Source organism: Adiantum capillus-veneris, chromosome 25, assembly GCF_014529385.1.
Source record: "Adiantum capillus-veneris isolate H3 chromosome 25, ASM1452938v2, whole genome shotgun sequence".
Taxonomy (NCBI): Eukaryota; Viridiplantae; Streptophyta; class Polypodiopsida; order Polypodiales; family Pteridaceae; genus Adiantum; species Adiantum capillus-veneris.
Genome location: NC_140955.1, coordinates 25806106 through 25821569, shown reverse-complemented (window position 1 = coordinate 25821569; position 15464 = coordinate 25806106).

Below are 15464 nucleotides of genomic sequence, written 5' to 3'. Positions count from 1 at the left end.
AACGGTCCTTGATTGACACTCTCTTCTATTGAAATGTGACTAACTTGGGCTCCTACAACATGGTTTCTACTTTGATATAGTCTCCTTGATTGCAAATACATCAAGAAAAGCACTATTGCAATACCTACAAAATTTAGAGAAATCAAAGGTGAGAAAACCTACAAAATTCAAGAGAAATTTAGTGTAGAACTTCTAAATATGTTCAATCTACTCCTCAAATTTCTCATATGTAGGTTTTTGAAGTTTGAAAAACACTTTTTTCAAGCACTACTTTGGACATTAAAGTATCATAATTTTTGTAATTCTTTTGTTTTAACCTCAATAGGTCACTAAAATGATTCAGTGAATATACATTTAGAGTTCAATTTGATAGTGTAGATCTATGGCAGTTGACATTGAAGTTCCACATCATGTGAGATGGTGATAAAGGCGTACAACCTTGGAAATGTCATGGTTTCAAGGATACAATCTAGTAGAAGTTGGAGCCAGGGCTCGGGAAAAGATAGGTTCCCTTTATCCAAAGCCTGTTCAAAATGAAAAATGGCAAGTTCAAATTTGAGCAAGAATGTTCTCAAGCAGTTTCAAATTATGGAATTTTTTGCTATAATATGAGATTTTTAGTGTGATTATCCCTCTCAAATTTAGAGTTAGCCTACTCATATGCGTGTGAAAAGGCTCCAAAGCCGGGTCCACAAAAAAAATTTCCAAGCCAACTTCGAGCACTCCTTGCAATTGTGTTACGATTTTCTCATCATACAAGCCATTATTGGGATTCAAGATGTAAGGATTTCGAAGACTGATATGAACTACATCTCACACATTTGATGTGTTCAGGTAGATTTAGTTTATATGCTTGATCACGAAGTACTTTGACTACTTCATAGAGACCACAATATCTAGGGCTAGGTTTTTTTAATTTTCTTAGGGATAAATTGCCTTTTGTTGGCCGGACTCAAAGAAATACTTTCCCCTTGCTTAAAAGTCTAGATGGATTGCTTCTCATCAATATAGTGCTTTCAATAGTTCGAGAATAGTCCTTAGTAGCCTAAATATTTTTTCATATGGTGGTTGCAATCAGATCACTGTAGTTTTTAGAATCCTTATGTTTGTATTGTCATTTTAGAATTGCTTTCAATGATTCAACTATTGCTTGAGATTAGCATATGATTCTAGCATATATTGACTGTGTTTTTTGAGAGTTTTGGCACTCTTGTAGCCTCCATGCCTTAGTCTACTAGACTACATCCCTTGGATTGATAAATTTTTTGGAGGTTATCAATAGGATTAAAATAATATTAACAACATTGGGGAGCAATGTAGCAACTAATTGTGCACATACCATGAAGATTAAGTTGATTCTTTGGGATATTTAGCATATACATTAAATTTGAGTAGACACCCTTACTATGAAAAACCATGAGAGGTACAATCATAGTACATAAATGAAGGTTTTGATTTATGCTTTGATCGCAAAACTATAGATATAGAATATAAAGATTAGGGTAGAAAGAGGTCCTCTTAATGCTAAAGGTTTAACTCTCTTAAATTTCCAAAGAAAGAGGTCCTCTTACCTGCCAAGATATGGAAACGTCCGGCGAGACTACTTGTTTGGGTGGTTTTTGCTTGGTAATAGGAAGGTCAAGTGAACATTTAATGTGATCACAAGTTTTAGTAAGCGATTACTCAACATTATTAACATGTTCGCTTGTTTGTGATCATGTTAAAGAAATCCTTTTTTTCCCACTATCAAGAAGAAGTTCATGGGATTCCTTAAAGTTCATGAAAAGTTCAAGAAGAAGTCCATGGGATTCCTTAAAGTTCATGCAAAGAAACATACCTACTTGGCTGAATTTCCCATACATGTCAAGGCCCAAAGCAACTATAGCTATGGAAGCCTATATGGAAGGAACTTTAAAAAGCATGTCAAAGACACCGGTGCAAGTACCAAACATCACTTGTGTGATGATGAGGGAGATCTACAACACAATATTGACATGTATCACTACATTCAACAACGTAAAACACACAAATATCTCGTGGATGAGCTTCCTATAGGGAACAAAGGACTTATGTTATGATTTTATCAGCTCTGAAAGCATTTCATAGACACTAGCCAAGTACCAAACATCACTTGTGTGATGATTGAGGAAGATATGCAACACGATGTTGACATGTATCACTACATTCAACAATATAGCCTTTTGTTGCATTCAAGTTCTCAAATTGAAAGCAGTTTGAGGTGCACAATCTATCTCTTTCAATCTGTATAAAAAACACTTGGTGGCTATGAGTTTGCAGCCGCTCTGTTAGTCAAAATATGAAGTTGATAGAGTTTTATTGTGATTTTGGCAAAATTTCCTATTTTTCTTGTAAATTTTGAAAAGACCACTAGGCTCCTTGTCACTAGCTCTAGCTATGGTACAAGTTTGATCTCAATCTGTGACAAAGGAATATGGATGTCAATCCATGTACCTTTGTGTTAGAATGTGATGAAACTTGGTACATAGCTTTCTTCCTGGTCTACTGATCACAACTATATGCTTTTTGTATGATTTGGACTAGTCTAGATCACCCAAAAGTCAAACCCTACATGTGCATAGCAAATTTTTGGCCTTGAAGTATTTTTGTCCCTCTTTTGACCTACTTTTTGAACTCTTTTGGCTACCTTTCTTTCGGAAGTATTGTTTGTAATGTTCTCTAGTATAGGTTGATATGGTCTCTGCCCAAAAATCAAAGAAGGTACATGGATCGTGATCCATGTTCCATTAGATTTGGACCACAAATTTGGCATGTTGATTACTTGTGATGTCAATAGTTTGCTCCCAAAACTTTTTTGGATTTGGACAACAATTTGCCAATTAAAAGCAAAAAAAATTGTTTGTGTTGCGGTTTTTGGCTATTTTTTAAGTTTTTGCAACTTTTTGCTATTTTGCCTTTTAGAAAAGTTGTTTCATATGGTATCAGCAACCTACTACGTAAATCTTAGCCCTAAATGATGAAAAGGTACATGGATCACGATCCATGTTTGACAACATTTTGGCATTAAATTTGGTTAGTTGGTTTTGATATGCCCTACAGAGGTCAATTCCCAACCTTTTTTGGATTTGGATCATTGAAAGTTGAAAACCCCTAAATTTTGGTCAATTTCTCAAGCTTTTGCAAGTTTTGTCCAATTTCTTGATTTTGAGATTTTTTTGGTGTCACTTTCACTTCAAAATTTTGGATCTTGTTGCTTGGAAGCACTCTCAGTCCAATGACATTTGTTTTTGGTCAAACTCTAACAAAGGTACATAGACCGTGATCCAAGTTCCTCCACTAAACAGGATGAAACTTTCTAGTTTGCTTCTTGTGAGTTTTGTGATCCCTTTTTTGCACCAAAATTTTGGGTTTTGATCAGCTTTCAAGCTTTGACCATCAAATTTTCCAGTTTTCAAAGTTATGGTCTCTTTTGCCCCTATATGGTTACTTACTCTACTCCTAATACTAAAATGAATCTATGAACAAACAATGAAATTTGAAGGTGAAATGGATTGTGGAATAGTACTTTCAAAGCATCAAGAAAAATGCATGATGAAATGCCTTTTGTGTCTCACTCAGAGTTCTCTCTTTGTCTATCAAGAGTAGATCTAGAAATTCCCCAACTTCTAGCCTCTACCAAGCACTAAACCCCGTGTCTAACTGCTTGACCGCTAAGGTGTAAACAAAATGGCTAACAAAATTTATGGAAAATAAGGCTATGAATATGACTAGGTCACTCACCACTTAAGGATCACTCCCCGACAACGGTGCAAATATTAGCAGGTCGCAACGATCGGACGTCTGCAACATAGATGTCTGGCACTAACATAATGTCAATACTCAGAGAAGTGACTTGGATGGGGCATGGAGACTCTTTAATGGTGTCAATCTCAAGAAGTGAACCTATGGAACTAAGCTATCATCAGCACTAGTAAAACTATCACTCTCTACTTCGCAAAATTTGCATATGTTTTGTCTCATTGCTCTAGGTCATCATGCCATTTTGTCAAACGAATGATCTCGGAATGCAACAAAACTTTAGGAGGTTCTATAATAGGCTTAGGGGCACTATCCTACAAACTCTAGCAACCATCTGACAAGGTACCAAAATCCCAATCCATCATGGTCCAGGTCCTAAAAATAGCAATAGAACTATCCAAAAAGATCTCCCTATGGTCTAGGGTCACTCTCCTATGGTCAAAATGTTAAAAAACAACCTTTTTTGCACTCAAAACTGTAGAGTTAGCTCACAAATTGATAGTTGTGAACCACAACAAATTGAGAATGATTATCCCTAAATAGAAGAAGAAGAGACAAGGAACACAATGCACTTTTTGAAATTGAATTTTGATTACTAGAGACTAAAAAAACTGATTACAATGTGCTGCTAAGTTGCTGCACACAGTCGTACATATAGAGCTCTTCAAAAACTTTAGATAATGTTACAATGGTGTGTCCAAACTAGAGATTTTGAGAGTTATACCTAGGGCTTCTCATTTGGCCAATGGTTGGCTTACAATGCTTTTAGGTTTAGAACAAAAGAATCACAACTTGGAGCGTACAAAATGCGGCTCAACAATCATGACTTCTCTTTTGTACGAAGATTTTTCAAAAAATAGTAAGATTACATCAAAATGCGGTGTAGCAAGCTAGGAGGATGCCCGTTATGTGTTTTTTGCAAAACAGACAGATGCAGAGGTAGGCACTAAAAGGGCCTTGCCCTCTCTCTTCAAGAAAGTGTATGTCTCCTTCATCAAGGAGGCATGTCTCCTCAGCTCACAAACCATCCTGTCCATCTCCTCAATTGAAGACTGTAATACAAAGTAGACGAGGATTAGGGATGACACAACCAACTACGAGTACTTCAAAACACATTTCTAGCCTTAACAACACTTGTTAGCACCCAAGAGGACTTCTTGCCACTTATCGGCACATGTCAAGCATTTCAATGCACTTGCATGCATCTAAGTGCGAAGTGCTATGAACATCTAAGCACATTTTTGGCCTGAAAAGCACTCGTTAGCACCCATGAGGGCTCTTTACCACCTATCAGGCACTTTGCAAGCACTTGAAAGTCCTTGCACTTTTAAGCATTTTAAAGTGCACTTTTCAAGCACTTTAAAGATCACTTTCAAGTGCACTTTTCATGGATTTTCAAACTCTTTGAAGTACATTTTTAAGCACTTTCAACCACTTTGAAGTTGTTGGGAGCAATTCCTTGCACTTTTAGGTGTTTTCAAAAATGCTACAAAGCACTTCAAGCACTTTCAAATTGCCTTGAATTACAAAGCCATAAGAAGTTCTAAGCACATCTTGGGCACTTCCAAGCATTTAAGGCTCCATTCATTGCACAACCATAAATCACGCTTCTCTACTAACACCAATTTAGAAGACGCAACCTTCTCTTCACCACTATGGACCTGGCCATCAAGAACTTATGAAATTTTATCCACCCAATATGTGTATAGAGACTGGGATGCAGTTAGGTAATTGGACATAGTTGGACCATACAAATAAAAAACAGAGTCCCTTTGTCCATCTAAGTCATTGTAATCAGACATAAACTTGTTCAGGTTGTGATACAAACCTCCCTTTTGAGCCTTGAAATTCACCAAGACCATCCCATTGATCATGGTTCAGGCAATCTTGTGGCTTTTAGAGTGTGTCACAGTATCTATGTAATTTACATATGCAAATCCCCTAAAAAACTTTGTCATCATTTCACCATTGGAGGGGGTAGCCTGGTACACATTATGATACAATTGATGACAAACATCATAACGGTGGTCCTACACAATATAGAGGAAGAGCTTGGAATTCTTCTTTTCAAAAACCTTGAAGACAAGAATCCACTAATTAGGCGGCGAGTCCCCATTAGTGAGGTCCTTGGCAGCTTGCCCTCTAGGCTCAACCTGTACTCATCATGCAACTCAACATTTGAGTAGCAAAAGTGGGACAATTTGGGGCACTCTAAAGACACTAAAAATAAGAAAAAAGCACTATTTTACTTCTCTAGCTAGTATTAACATGCATAGACACAACCCTCCAATAATGCATACATGCATGTAAGACATGGTAGGTGAGCAAAGCACCTTTTTGAGAAGACTTTGTTATTGGGGGGGGGGGGGGGGGGGGGGGGGGGGGGGGGGGGGGAGGGGTTGGTTTTGAATCGGAAGCTTCACCATGCACATATCTTGGCATAGATGAAGGGGTTTTTTGGATAGACTTTGCATCCTCACACGGTCTCTTACTTCCTAGAAGGGGTGGCCTTCTTAGCGGTTGGAGTTCTCATCTCTACATGGCTATGAAACTGTCACGAGTGATGGAGGAGGAGGAGGTTGTGACAAAGGAGTGATGGGAGGAGTAGGAGGTTGTGACAAAGGAGTGATGGGAGGAGGTAGGGAGTAGCAAACAATGGAAAGAGGGTTAGAGGAAGGGAGGGAGAGGAACCGCAAGATCAATCAGTATAGTTTTAGCTATGGTGGACATGTATGAAGAGGTAGGGGGAGTAGCATGTGTAGTTTCACCATGGCAAGCGACACTCATGGTAACTCGGGCCACTTCAAATCATAATGCCAAGTTTTGGAAAAAAAGGACCCGACTAAGTGACATATTCATGCGTAGGCTTTTGAAAAACCACTCTATTGAAGGTAAAATTCCCTCACTCTGCATTTGGAACAGGTAGAGAGAGGGAATTTTGTGTGCTTTTGAAAAAACACCCTATGCATGAAATTTTTCCTCTCCTTACCTTTTCTAGTTCTAAAAACAACTAAAGTTTCCTCCTTCTAAGGGCTAATGGTGGTATGGGGTCCCACCAAAAAGTGCAAATGGTGGTACTACCACCTATACATGCTTTTGCCCAGAATTTTTTTTTAATAAGGCCTCCTAATAATTTGACAAGATTTCCAAATGAACATCAATGAAATGAATTGTAAATTTTTTAGTTTTTCTATGGAACCATACATATCATGCTACCATTGGATTTTGCAAAACATAATTTCAATCGAAAAGTACTATGTGCAAGAAAATATGTTTAGCTTTGGTAAATATTGTTTTATTGAGAAATAGGAGAGTTTAGAAGGTGGCAATAGAATATCTCTCTCCACTTTTATTTACAACAATAGAATTCAAAAGAGGGTAACAAGAAAATACCATTGCTAACTGGCCTCTACGGACTACTATGTGTAGCTCATGGATGAAATTGGAGGGATCAAGGGGACACTACGGTCACCTTGTAGGGTGATGACCCTACCACCACATGCTCAAACTATAGTGTGTTATGCAAATAACTCCAAACTAGACTAGGACCCAGGCTATACAGCCACTCCCTGCCTAGGTAAACATCTACTATAGCCAAGTGCATGAACTGAAAATCAAGCGAAGCCTCGTAGTCCTACATGGCTATGTAACCCCCAAGACTACAATATTTAATACCATCTTATTATAAATGTTGGTCAACCCAGCAATATACTCATGATTGCTCACATTATCAATCAACCTTAACTTTTTAACTAATGAGTAGTTTAAGAAGTTATGGCTATCTCCATCATCTATGAAGACATTGACTCTACGGCCACCTATGGTGCCATACATGTGCACCATGTCATGAGGACCTATGTGAGGCTACCACATAGCAGGTGTCACCAAACAAGCATGATGCTCATCAGAATGACACACACTCACCTCCCTAAACTCCTCAAAACTAAGAGGAAGCCTCTACATTGTAGGCAGCTACCTAGAGGATTTACCATCTCTATTGGGTTCATTACCACTAGTGCTAGCTTAAGCTTTGAACATTCAGGCTTGGTGTGCCCTACCTCATTGCAGCTAAAGCAAAAAAATTTCTTTTGCACTTTAACATAATTCTCTTTTTCTTGGATTTTGGACTCTCAATTCTTTGTAAATGGTCACGTTTTTTTAGTCCAATGACTAGCATGACTCCCCTGGTCCATCCTCTCGCCTTGCTTATCACTACAGAACCCTTTTCTTTTAAACACCGACCCCTTTTTCTCTGTATCTTCCGACCTATTTCTCAACCTTGCACACCACAATGCTGGATGTCATCATGAATTTGTGCATATTTGATTGTCTTGGATAAGTCTTTTGGCTGAAGAGGCTCAACGTTTTACGTACTCAAGATAATCATCCATGAGGCCTCTCTTGAAGCCACCTAGTGTCTGGAATGCATCAATCCCGTTCAACGTTACTATCTCTCTATAGTCCAAGATGTACTGAGTTAAGGACTTGTTCTCAATGGAGCACTGGTCCCATAACTCCCAGTTTCTCTCTTCTGTTGCCTTGCAAGAATTCCTTTTGAAACATCATTTTGAACTTTATCCTAAGTGGCTAGACGAGTTCAAGCTCATTCACCACTTGTATGTCTTGCCAATCAACAAGAAGCTAGCCTCTATGGGCTACACATGGCCAGGCTACTTTCACAATGCATGAATGTCTGACCACTTTTCTAGGAACATATTCACTAAATCATCGTTCCTCTCTCTTCCGTCACTTCCAAAGCTAGGTAGCTTAAAATCTCTGAGTAGGGATGAAGTTGTCTCTATGGACAACCCCATAAGCACATTGGCATGGACTCTCCTGACTATGGGTGAGACTATGCTCACTCATATTGTGGGAACTCTTCTACTATGAGGAAGAGGAGAGACTACCGAAGCAGCTGTCAATGCATCTAGGCGTGTGGAGATGCTTTGTAACATTGTGACTACGTCAATCTGAACCTTGTCTAAGGTGGTCAATTTTGCATTAAAATATTTAAACATCTGGCTAGAGAGCTCTGTTTCTGTCAAGACATCGGCAGGGTCTACTAGGTCATCGTCATCTAAGAGGTCCTCATTATCCCCCTCGGCGATGTCACTATCCATAAAGTTTGGTTCATTGGCCAGAGGAGGGCTTTGAAGGTTGGCGGCCTCTAAAGGCACGCCGGGTCCAAGGATAGGGTCTACGAACATGGATGGCATTTGTGGGTCCTGTGACATGAACGGCACGCATACTCCAAAATGGGAGAGAACCTGACATCTAGGGCCGGACAATACGATCATGGAACCAATGAGAGTAAAGTCAAGAATCCTAGAGAACTAGAGGGTGGCAGGGACACTACAACCGGCAGACATTTGTTTAATTTTTCTAGCAAAATCAATGCAAGGAAAAACAAAACAATGGATTTTTGCAAAAACAAATGCTAACAAATGAACAATAAAAAAATTGTTCACTCCCCTTTCTTTTAAGAGTCACAAACCCTTATCGAAATTGGTGGTGCATTGTAGTATGTCCGTTATGGGAGGCTGCAATGCCAAGAGCTTCATCCTTGCTCGTTTGTGTGAGAATCTACTTATTTGAGCTTGGCGCCTTGAAGCTTTGTCTTAATCAATTTTCTATGTGAATGTTCTCCTTATTTTAGCTTGGCACCTTGAAGCTTTCCATTAATCAATGTTCTTTCTCCATGTTCTCTGTAAATACAAAGAACAGCAGGGGAGAGAGAGAGAGAGAGAGATTCATCGCAGGTGTTGGCTAAGGGTGAAAATTGGTGGTGAATGCAACAATGAACAGGCGGCACAACAGCAACGGTGATGGTTGCATCCGATAATGGCAGCAAAAAGTGTTGGTCAACGGCTGGTGGCAGCAATGACCATCGGGAAGAGAGAGCTAGAGCAAGGGCAGCCAACAAACGACGGAGACAGGAGGACACAAGAGTTATCGGGGGGGAGAGAGAGAGAGAGAGAGAGAGAGAGAGAGAGAGAGAGAGAGAGAGAGAGAGAGAGAGAGAGAGAGAGAGAGAGAGAGAGAGAGAGAAATGGGTGTGTGTGTGTGTGTGTGTGTGTGTGTGTGCGCGCGGGCGTGTGCACGTGTGCCAGAGAGAGGGAAGTGGTGTTTGTGTGTGTGTGTGTGTGTGTGTGTGTGTGTGTGTGTGTGTCCCTCCCTGTGTGTATTTTTTTTCCTAAGTGCTAGACAAAGAGTGTGAGAGCTTCCTCAGTGTGTAGGAATAGCAAATTGTCTCTATGGTGCAATTTTTTGTAAAGGGATTATCCACACCTCCCCCCTTAATCCAATCAAAATTTAGATCAAGGCTCATGTGGGCCCGTTCACACACAATGATCCAATCCAAAGCTCTGACACCAAACCGTAATGCCACTACATGTGTACCTGAAGAGCTCTTCACCTAGCCATTGAGAGAATGAGGCTTGCCACTCATTCTCGAACCTTATATAGGAGTGTGGTATGTTTTCCACATTGGTCCGGCCACCGGGGAACTATGACCGGGTGGTCTCCCTCTGAACACCGTCCTCATGGCTCTACGGTTGGAGGGCAGTCAACCTTATCACCATCATTACATGCTACCTGACATAGCATGAAGAGTGTCTATTTGGTGCTCGAGCTAAGCAATCCAAGATGAGCATCAAAATTGACCTTTATGGTCTCACTATGCAAGATCAAGATGATGTTGCTAGCCTTGTCAAGAAACTTAAGAGTATTTCAACTCAACTTGTTTATGTTGAGGTACAAGTTCAAGATGAGGAGAAAATAGCCATCCTCCATAAAGACCTACCAAATAGCTTTGATAACATTGTAATTGTGCTCAAGGAGAAAGATCCATTCCCACACTTGAAGATGTAATCAATTCACTTCTAGAGGAAGAGAAAAGACTTGGCACTTACACAAGGTCTCAAAATAATGCAATGGTTGTCAAAGGTAAAGGTTCCTCGTAGTGTAGAAAAAGCAACCAAAAATCACAAGATTATTTCCAAAGAAGGTATGACCTCATTGCAATAGGAAGGGACATGCACCAAGTAGGTGTTTTTTCAAAGACAATTCTTAGAACCAAACGAATCCTAGAGATTTCAAAGGCAAAGTACATGTTGTAGAAGAAGAAAAATAAGAAGAAGAAGAAGAAGAGGAAAGGGACATCAACATTATCTACTATGAGGATGTGTTGTAATGGATTTAGACGCTACCTCAAAGCCAAAGTTTGGTGGTAAGACCTACCCTCTCGCATTAAATTCATCTTATGAGCCATATGTAGTTACCCAATGTAGCTTATATTAAACTCCTTGATTAGAATCCATTCCTTTTTGTGTAAGTATAGCTTACAGGGGAGTCTGTTGGGAAAATCCTTCAGCTTACACTCTTTATGTGACCAATCCTTAAAACCAAGCATACTAGCATGCACCCCTATGTGCATGGATACAACCCCCTACATAGAGTTCTCTAACACATGCTTGTCACTCAAACTACACATTATAAAAACATGTTACACATTAGAGACGCATGATACTTATTGTAGCCCATATGTTATTTTCCATTTTCCACATATAGTGCATATCCCTTTCACAATTTATTACCACCTTTCATCTTGAGCTTATATAAATCCAATATGCTAAACTTTTATTCTCTCTCACTCTAACCAATCGAGTAACATTCATTTCATTGTATTGAGTACACTATCTCTAATCTTCTCTCTCTCTCTCTCTCTCTCTCTCTCTATATATATATATATATATATATATATATATATATATATATATATATTGCTATGGTGCTCACACAATGATGAATGCCGCATTGGTCTATCAACCTTAGCACTTACAACAGGAAGACAATTGTGTACAACAAACCGTGGATAATGCTCCAAATGTTGGCCTTGTACTCTTCAATAATACCCTTGACATCTTTCAAGGCCTTGCAATATTGGATATTCTTTCTCTCCTTCTACAATCATTGTATAGGTGCCTCCATTCTAAAAGAAAAATACATAGAGAGACAAGCATGGGGGTTGGGGAGAAATCTCTACTTGTGAAATAATGCATGCATGTGTGATAGGCACAATGTTATCCTCATGGTATGCCACAAGCTTAGTTGCTTGGTTTTGGTCCCCTTTCACGCTCTTTGCTACGTATAACTGTGCAAACCCATCTTTAAGCACCTTTACTTTGATCATGATGCCAAATCTACCCCTTGCGAACATTATCAGATGGCAAGTACCCTTTTGTGCATGAGCACATCAAATGTCAAAGAGACCTTCTAGTGGGGTCTAAGTTTCCCATCTAGATAGGTGTACAAAAGAGTGCCTCCCCTAGAGAGTGGTCCCAGGAGGGTGTAGGCCAAAATTCCCTCCCCTTGAGAATGGTAGACAACAAGGGTGTAGGCGGAAATTTCCCCCCTAGAGAATTGTAAGCAACTAGGATGTAGGATAATATGAGTGTTTGAGAGTACATCTACGTAGCACAATGCTCTATTGTCTTATTCACACTATATTCTTCAGTTGTGTTCTTTGCCTTTATCTTTGTATAAGCACTAGTTAGACCCATGGTTATTTTTACCACAATGCATGCAAGGGTTTCTTTTGTAACATTTTTTAGATGTATGGGAAGCCCCCCCCCCCCCCCCCCCCCCCCCCCCCCCCCCCCCCCCAGCTTGCGGATGTGTGTATATACAAACTAAGGGAGGAAGCTCCTACTAGTGGGAAAAAATTATCGTGGTAACCAATTCCCTTTGGGATTGATGCGGTGAACATGAGTTGGCACTCATGTATAGGGGAGTGCAAGGGGTGGTTGTCAAACAAGAACAACAAAGCGAACAACCAATAGAAATTACAAATTAAGTGAGCAATGCAGAGCCATCACACACCAAAAACTCTATCACAAGCTACTACATTGGATTAATATAAATTACAGTTCAAGTAGACACGCATTTTTTTCACAAGCTAGCCCATGGAGTATTAGAAGAACCAAATAGTTCTTAGACAATGCTACCATACATAGACCGAAAGAGAATTAGAAGAACCAAATAATACTTAGACAATGCTACCATACACAGACCGAAAAATGTCAATGTGAACAAGGTAATTGTGCACAAGATGAACTTTTATGTTTTCAATGGACAAAGACAAATTATTACTAACATTGTCTTAATGAGTATAGGGTGGCCATAGGCAAGCTTACAAGAGGCATCAAACTCGACATAAATCCATTAGGAGAGCCGATAAATCTCCGTGAAAGGTAAGATGCCAAAAGCTAAGAAGCGGCATCAGGTGGTGGCCACCCAAATCAAGTGATAAAACCACTAGTTATCACAGCTACCACCAAAACCAAACCAAAAGAAAACATTGGCAATATAACGAGGCATCCTTCTTAGAAGCCCATTCAAGAGCAGCCAATTGAAGATTTATAGGTGCAGAGTTACATGGTTGGCCCTTTTTGGTTGACAATTCGTCTATAGGCATCGTATCCAAGAAAGAGGCATGATTGTCAAGCATCAACATGTGCATACATCCTCACTACCAAAAAAAAGTACTAGCTATACTAAGTTAGGCTCACTAACAAACACCAAGGTCTCGAACAAAGTCTAAGCCTTCTCTAAGGTAGATCCCTTGAAGTCTTTCATAAATTAATGATTCAAGAGGCAAAGTCGACCACTCAAACAAAGACAAGAGCAGACATGCTACTTGCTTAAACAACCAACAAAAAAAATCAATTGCACTTGGTAGAAATATATTGAGCGGAAGATCAATGGAGAGCAATATAGCCCTTATTCACCTGTAAACAAAGACTAAACTTTGTTATCATATGTCACATTTTCTTTCCCAGTGGAGTGCACTCTACCACTTACAAAAAGGTTACAACTCCTTAGTTTTGTGCCTCCTACTCGGTCTATATACCCCCCTCTGTGGTGTATAGACAAACAAGGTACCCTTTGTCAACCAAGTAGTGGTTGGCCACCCTGAATGTGCTCTCATCCACCTTCTCTTTGGTCCTATGTCAATTGGGTAACCTCCTACCTTGGCATCCTTCAAGAAATACACTTGAGGGAAGTCACAAAATAAAGTCCCCTTCACTTGCCCTTGAGTGTACATGGGATTCAATGCCTCACAAACTTCTTGGGCTAGGCCTCTAAGCTATGATCCAAGTTGCATCCCACAAAGTTCCTCTACAGAGGCATTGAATGTCCTTAAATTATGACATCACAATCGATAATTGAAAGAAGCAACATCTTTTTTTGTAGCTGTTACAATTTCAAAAAAGATATGCAAATTCAATTTTTTACTCTCTTCAATCCATTATAAAATGATATTTGGAAACATTGGCTCTATTGACTCCTATATACATGAAGACAAATTTACATGGTTTATACACTTAAGTCGATATGAGAGGATCAACACGAAGTTTTGACGGACGTTTGTAAAATAGTTTGTATTTGTAGTGAATCATAGATGTCGCCTATATTCGTGATATTTTACAAGGTCTCATGCACTTTTAAGCCTATAGGACACTGCCAACACAAGTTTTGATAAAGGTCTTAACAATATATTTCAAGTTATTGAGGAGATCATGTAATGAGATCAGTCTTGATAGCAAATTTCAAGTTATTAAAGAATGTCTCCTATTGGCTTCCAAAGAATTAAAGTAATAGATACATGTAGAGAACCTCTGAGAAGAAACTTTAAGGAAAAAGTAAACCCATAGCACGCATGCATGCTAACCAATCCCTTTAAATAAAGAGTAGAAAGTCTTTTGAATTTTTATTACCAAGAGGCTTTGAAACTTAAGGTCTCGCCAAATTAATACCTACTTGTCCACACTCATTGTAAGCACAATTGAGTTTAGCTACTCAAGCTTAACAAGCAAGCTACCACCACACCATTGAAACTTTTAACTACGAAACGCCCACAACCATTGAAGGAATTACTGGACAGAAGCACCTTGTACATATTTGAAAGTATAAATTTTCCTCAACCTACTCTCGTTTTGAAGGCACAATTCGTATAGGAAGAGCAAGATTGACCAAAAAGGTAATTGCCATAATGTTTACGCTAGTTTGGTACCAAAAAAAGACAGCGTCCTTTTAAAATGATTCAAATAAAATGGCACAGGCGTGATTGATTTGTTTACAAGTCATGCATGACAAAATTTCAAAATGCAGCTTGATTTATAAGCTGTAGAATCACTTTACATCATAGCTTTGCCCTTCAAAATCTTTTTGGTAATATGAGCTTTCAATTTGTTTCCTAGTCAAAAAATTTACAAACAAAATTTTTCATTTATTATTTATAATAGGCTTTTGAAGACTATTTTTCCTTCAGTGAATGTTATTATCTTTCCAAAATAATCACATGGGAATCATAATTTCTTTAGGAAGGTATAGGCCTTCTATTAAATTTTTAAAAATAGCTTTTAATTTTGGTGAAACTTAAACTTCAAACTTTTCACGAAACTTTTCATGTGGTATTCAATTAACACAGAAACATAAAAATCCTCAATTTTTGCCTTGTCATAACCTAACTACACAATGAACAAAACCTCAAAACTGTGACTCCTTGCTCATGCAATAAATCCAAAGCTTTGATACGAAAAAGGTTAACTTCTCAATTGAATATCCAATTACAAAACTAGTATTACCAAGCTTCTACCTGAACTTAAACATTTCTGAATCACATA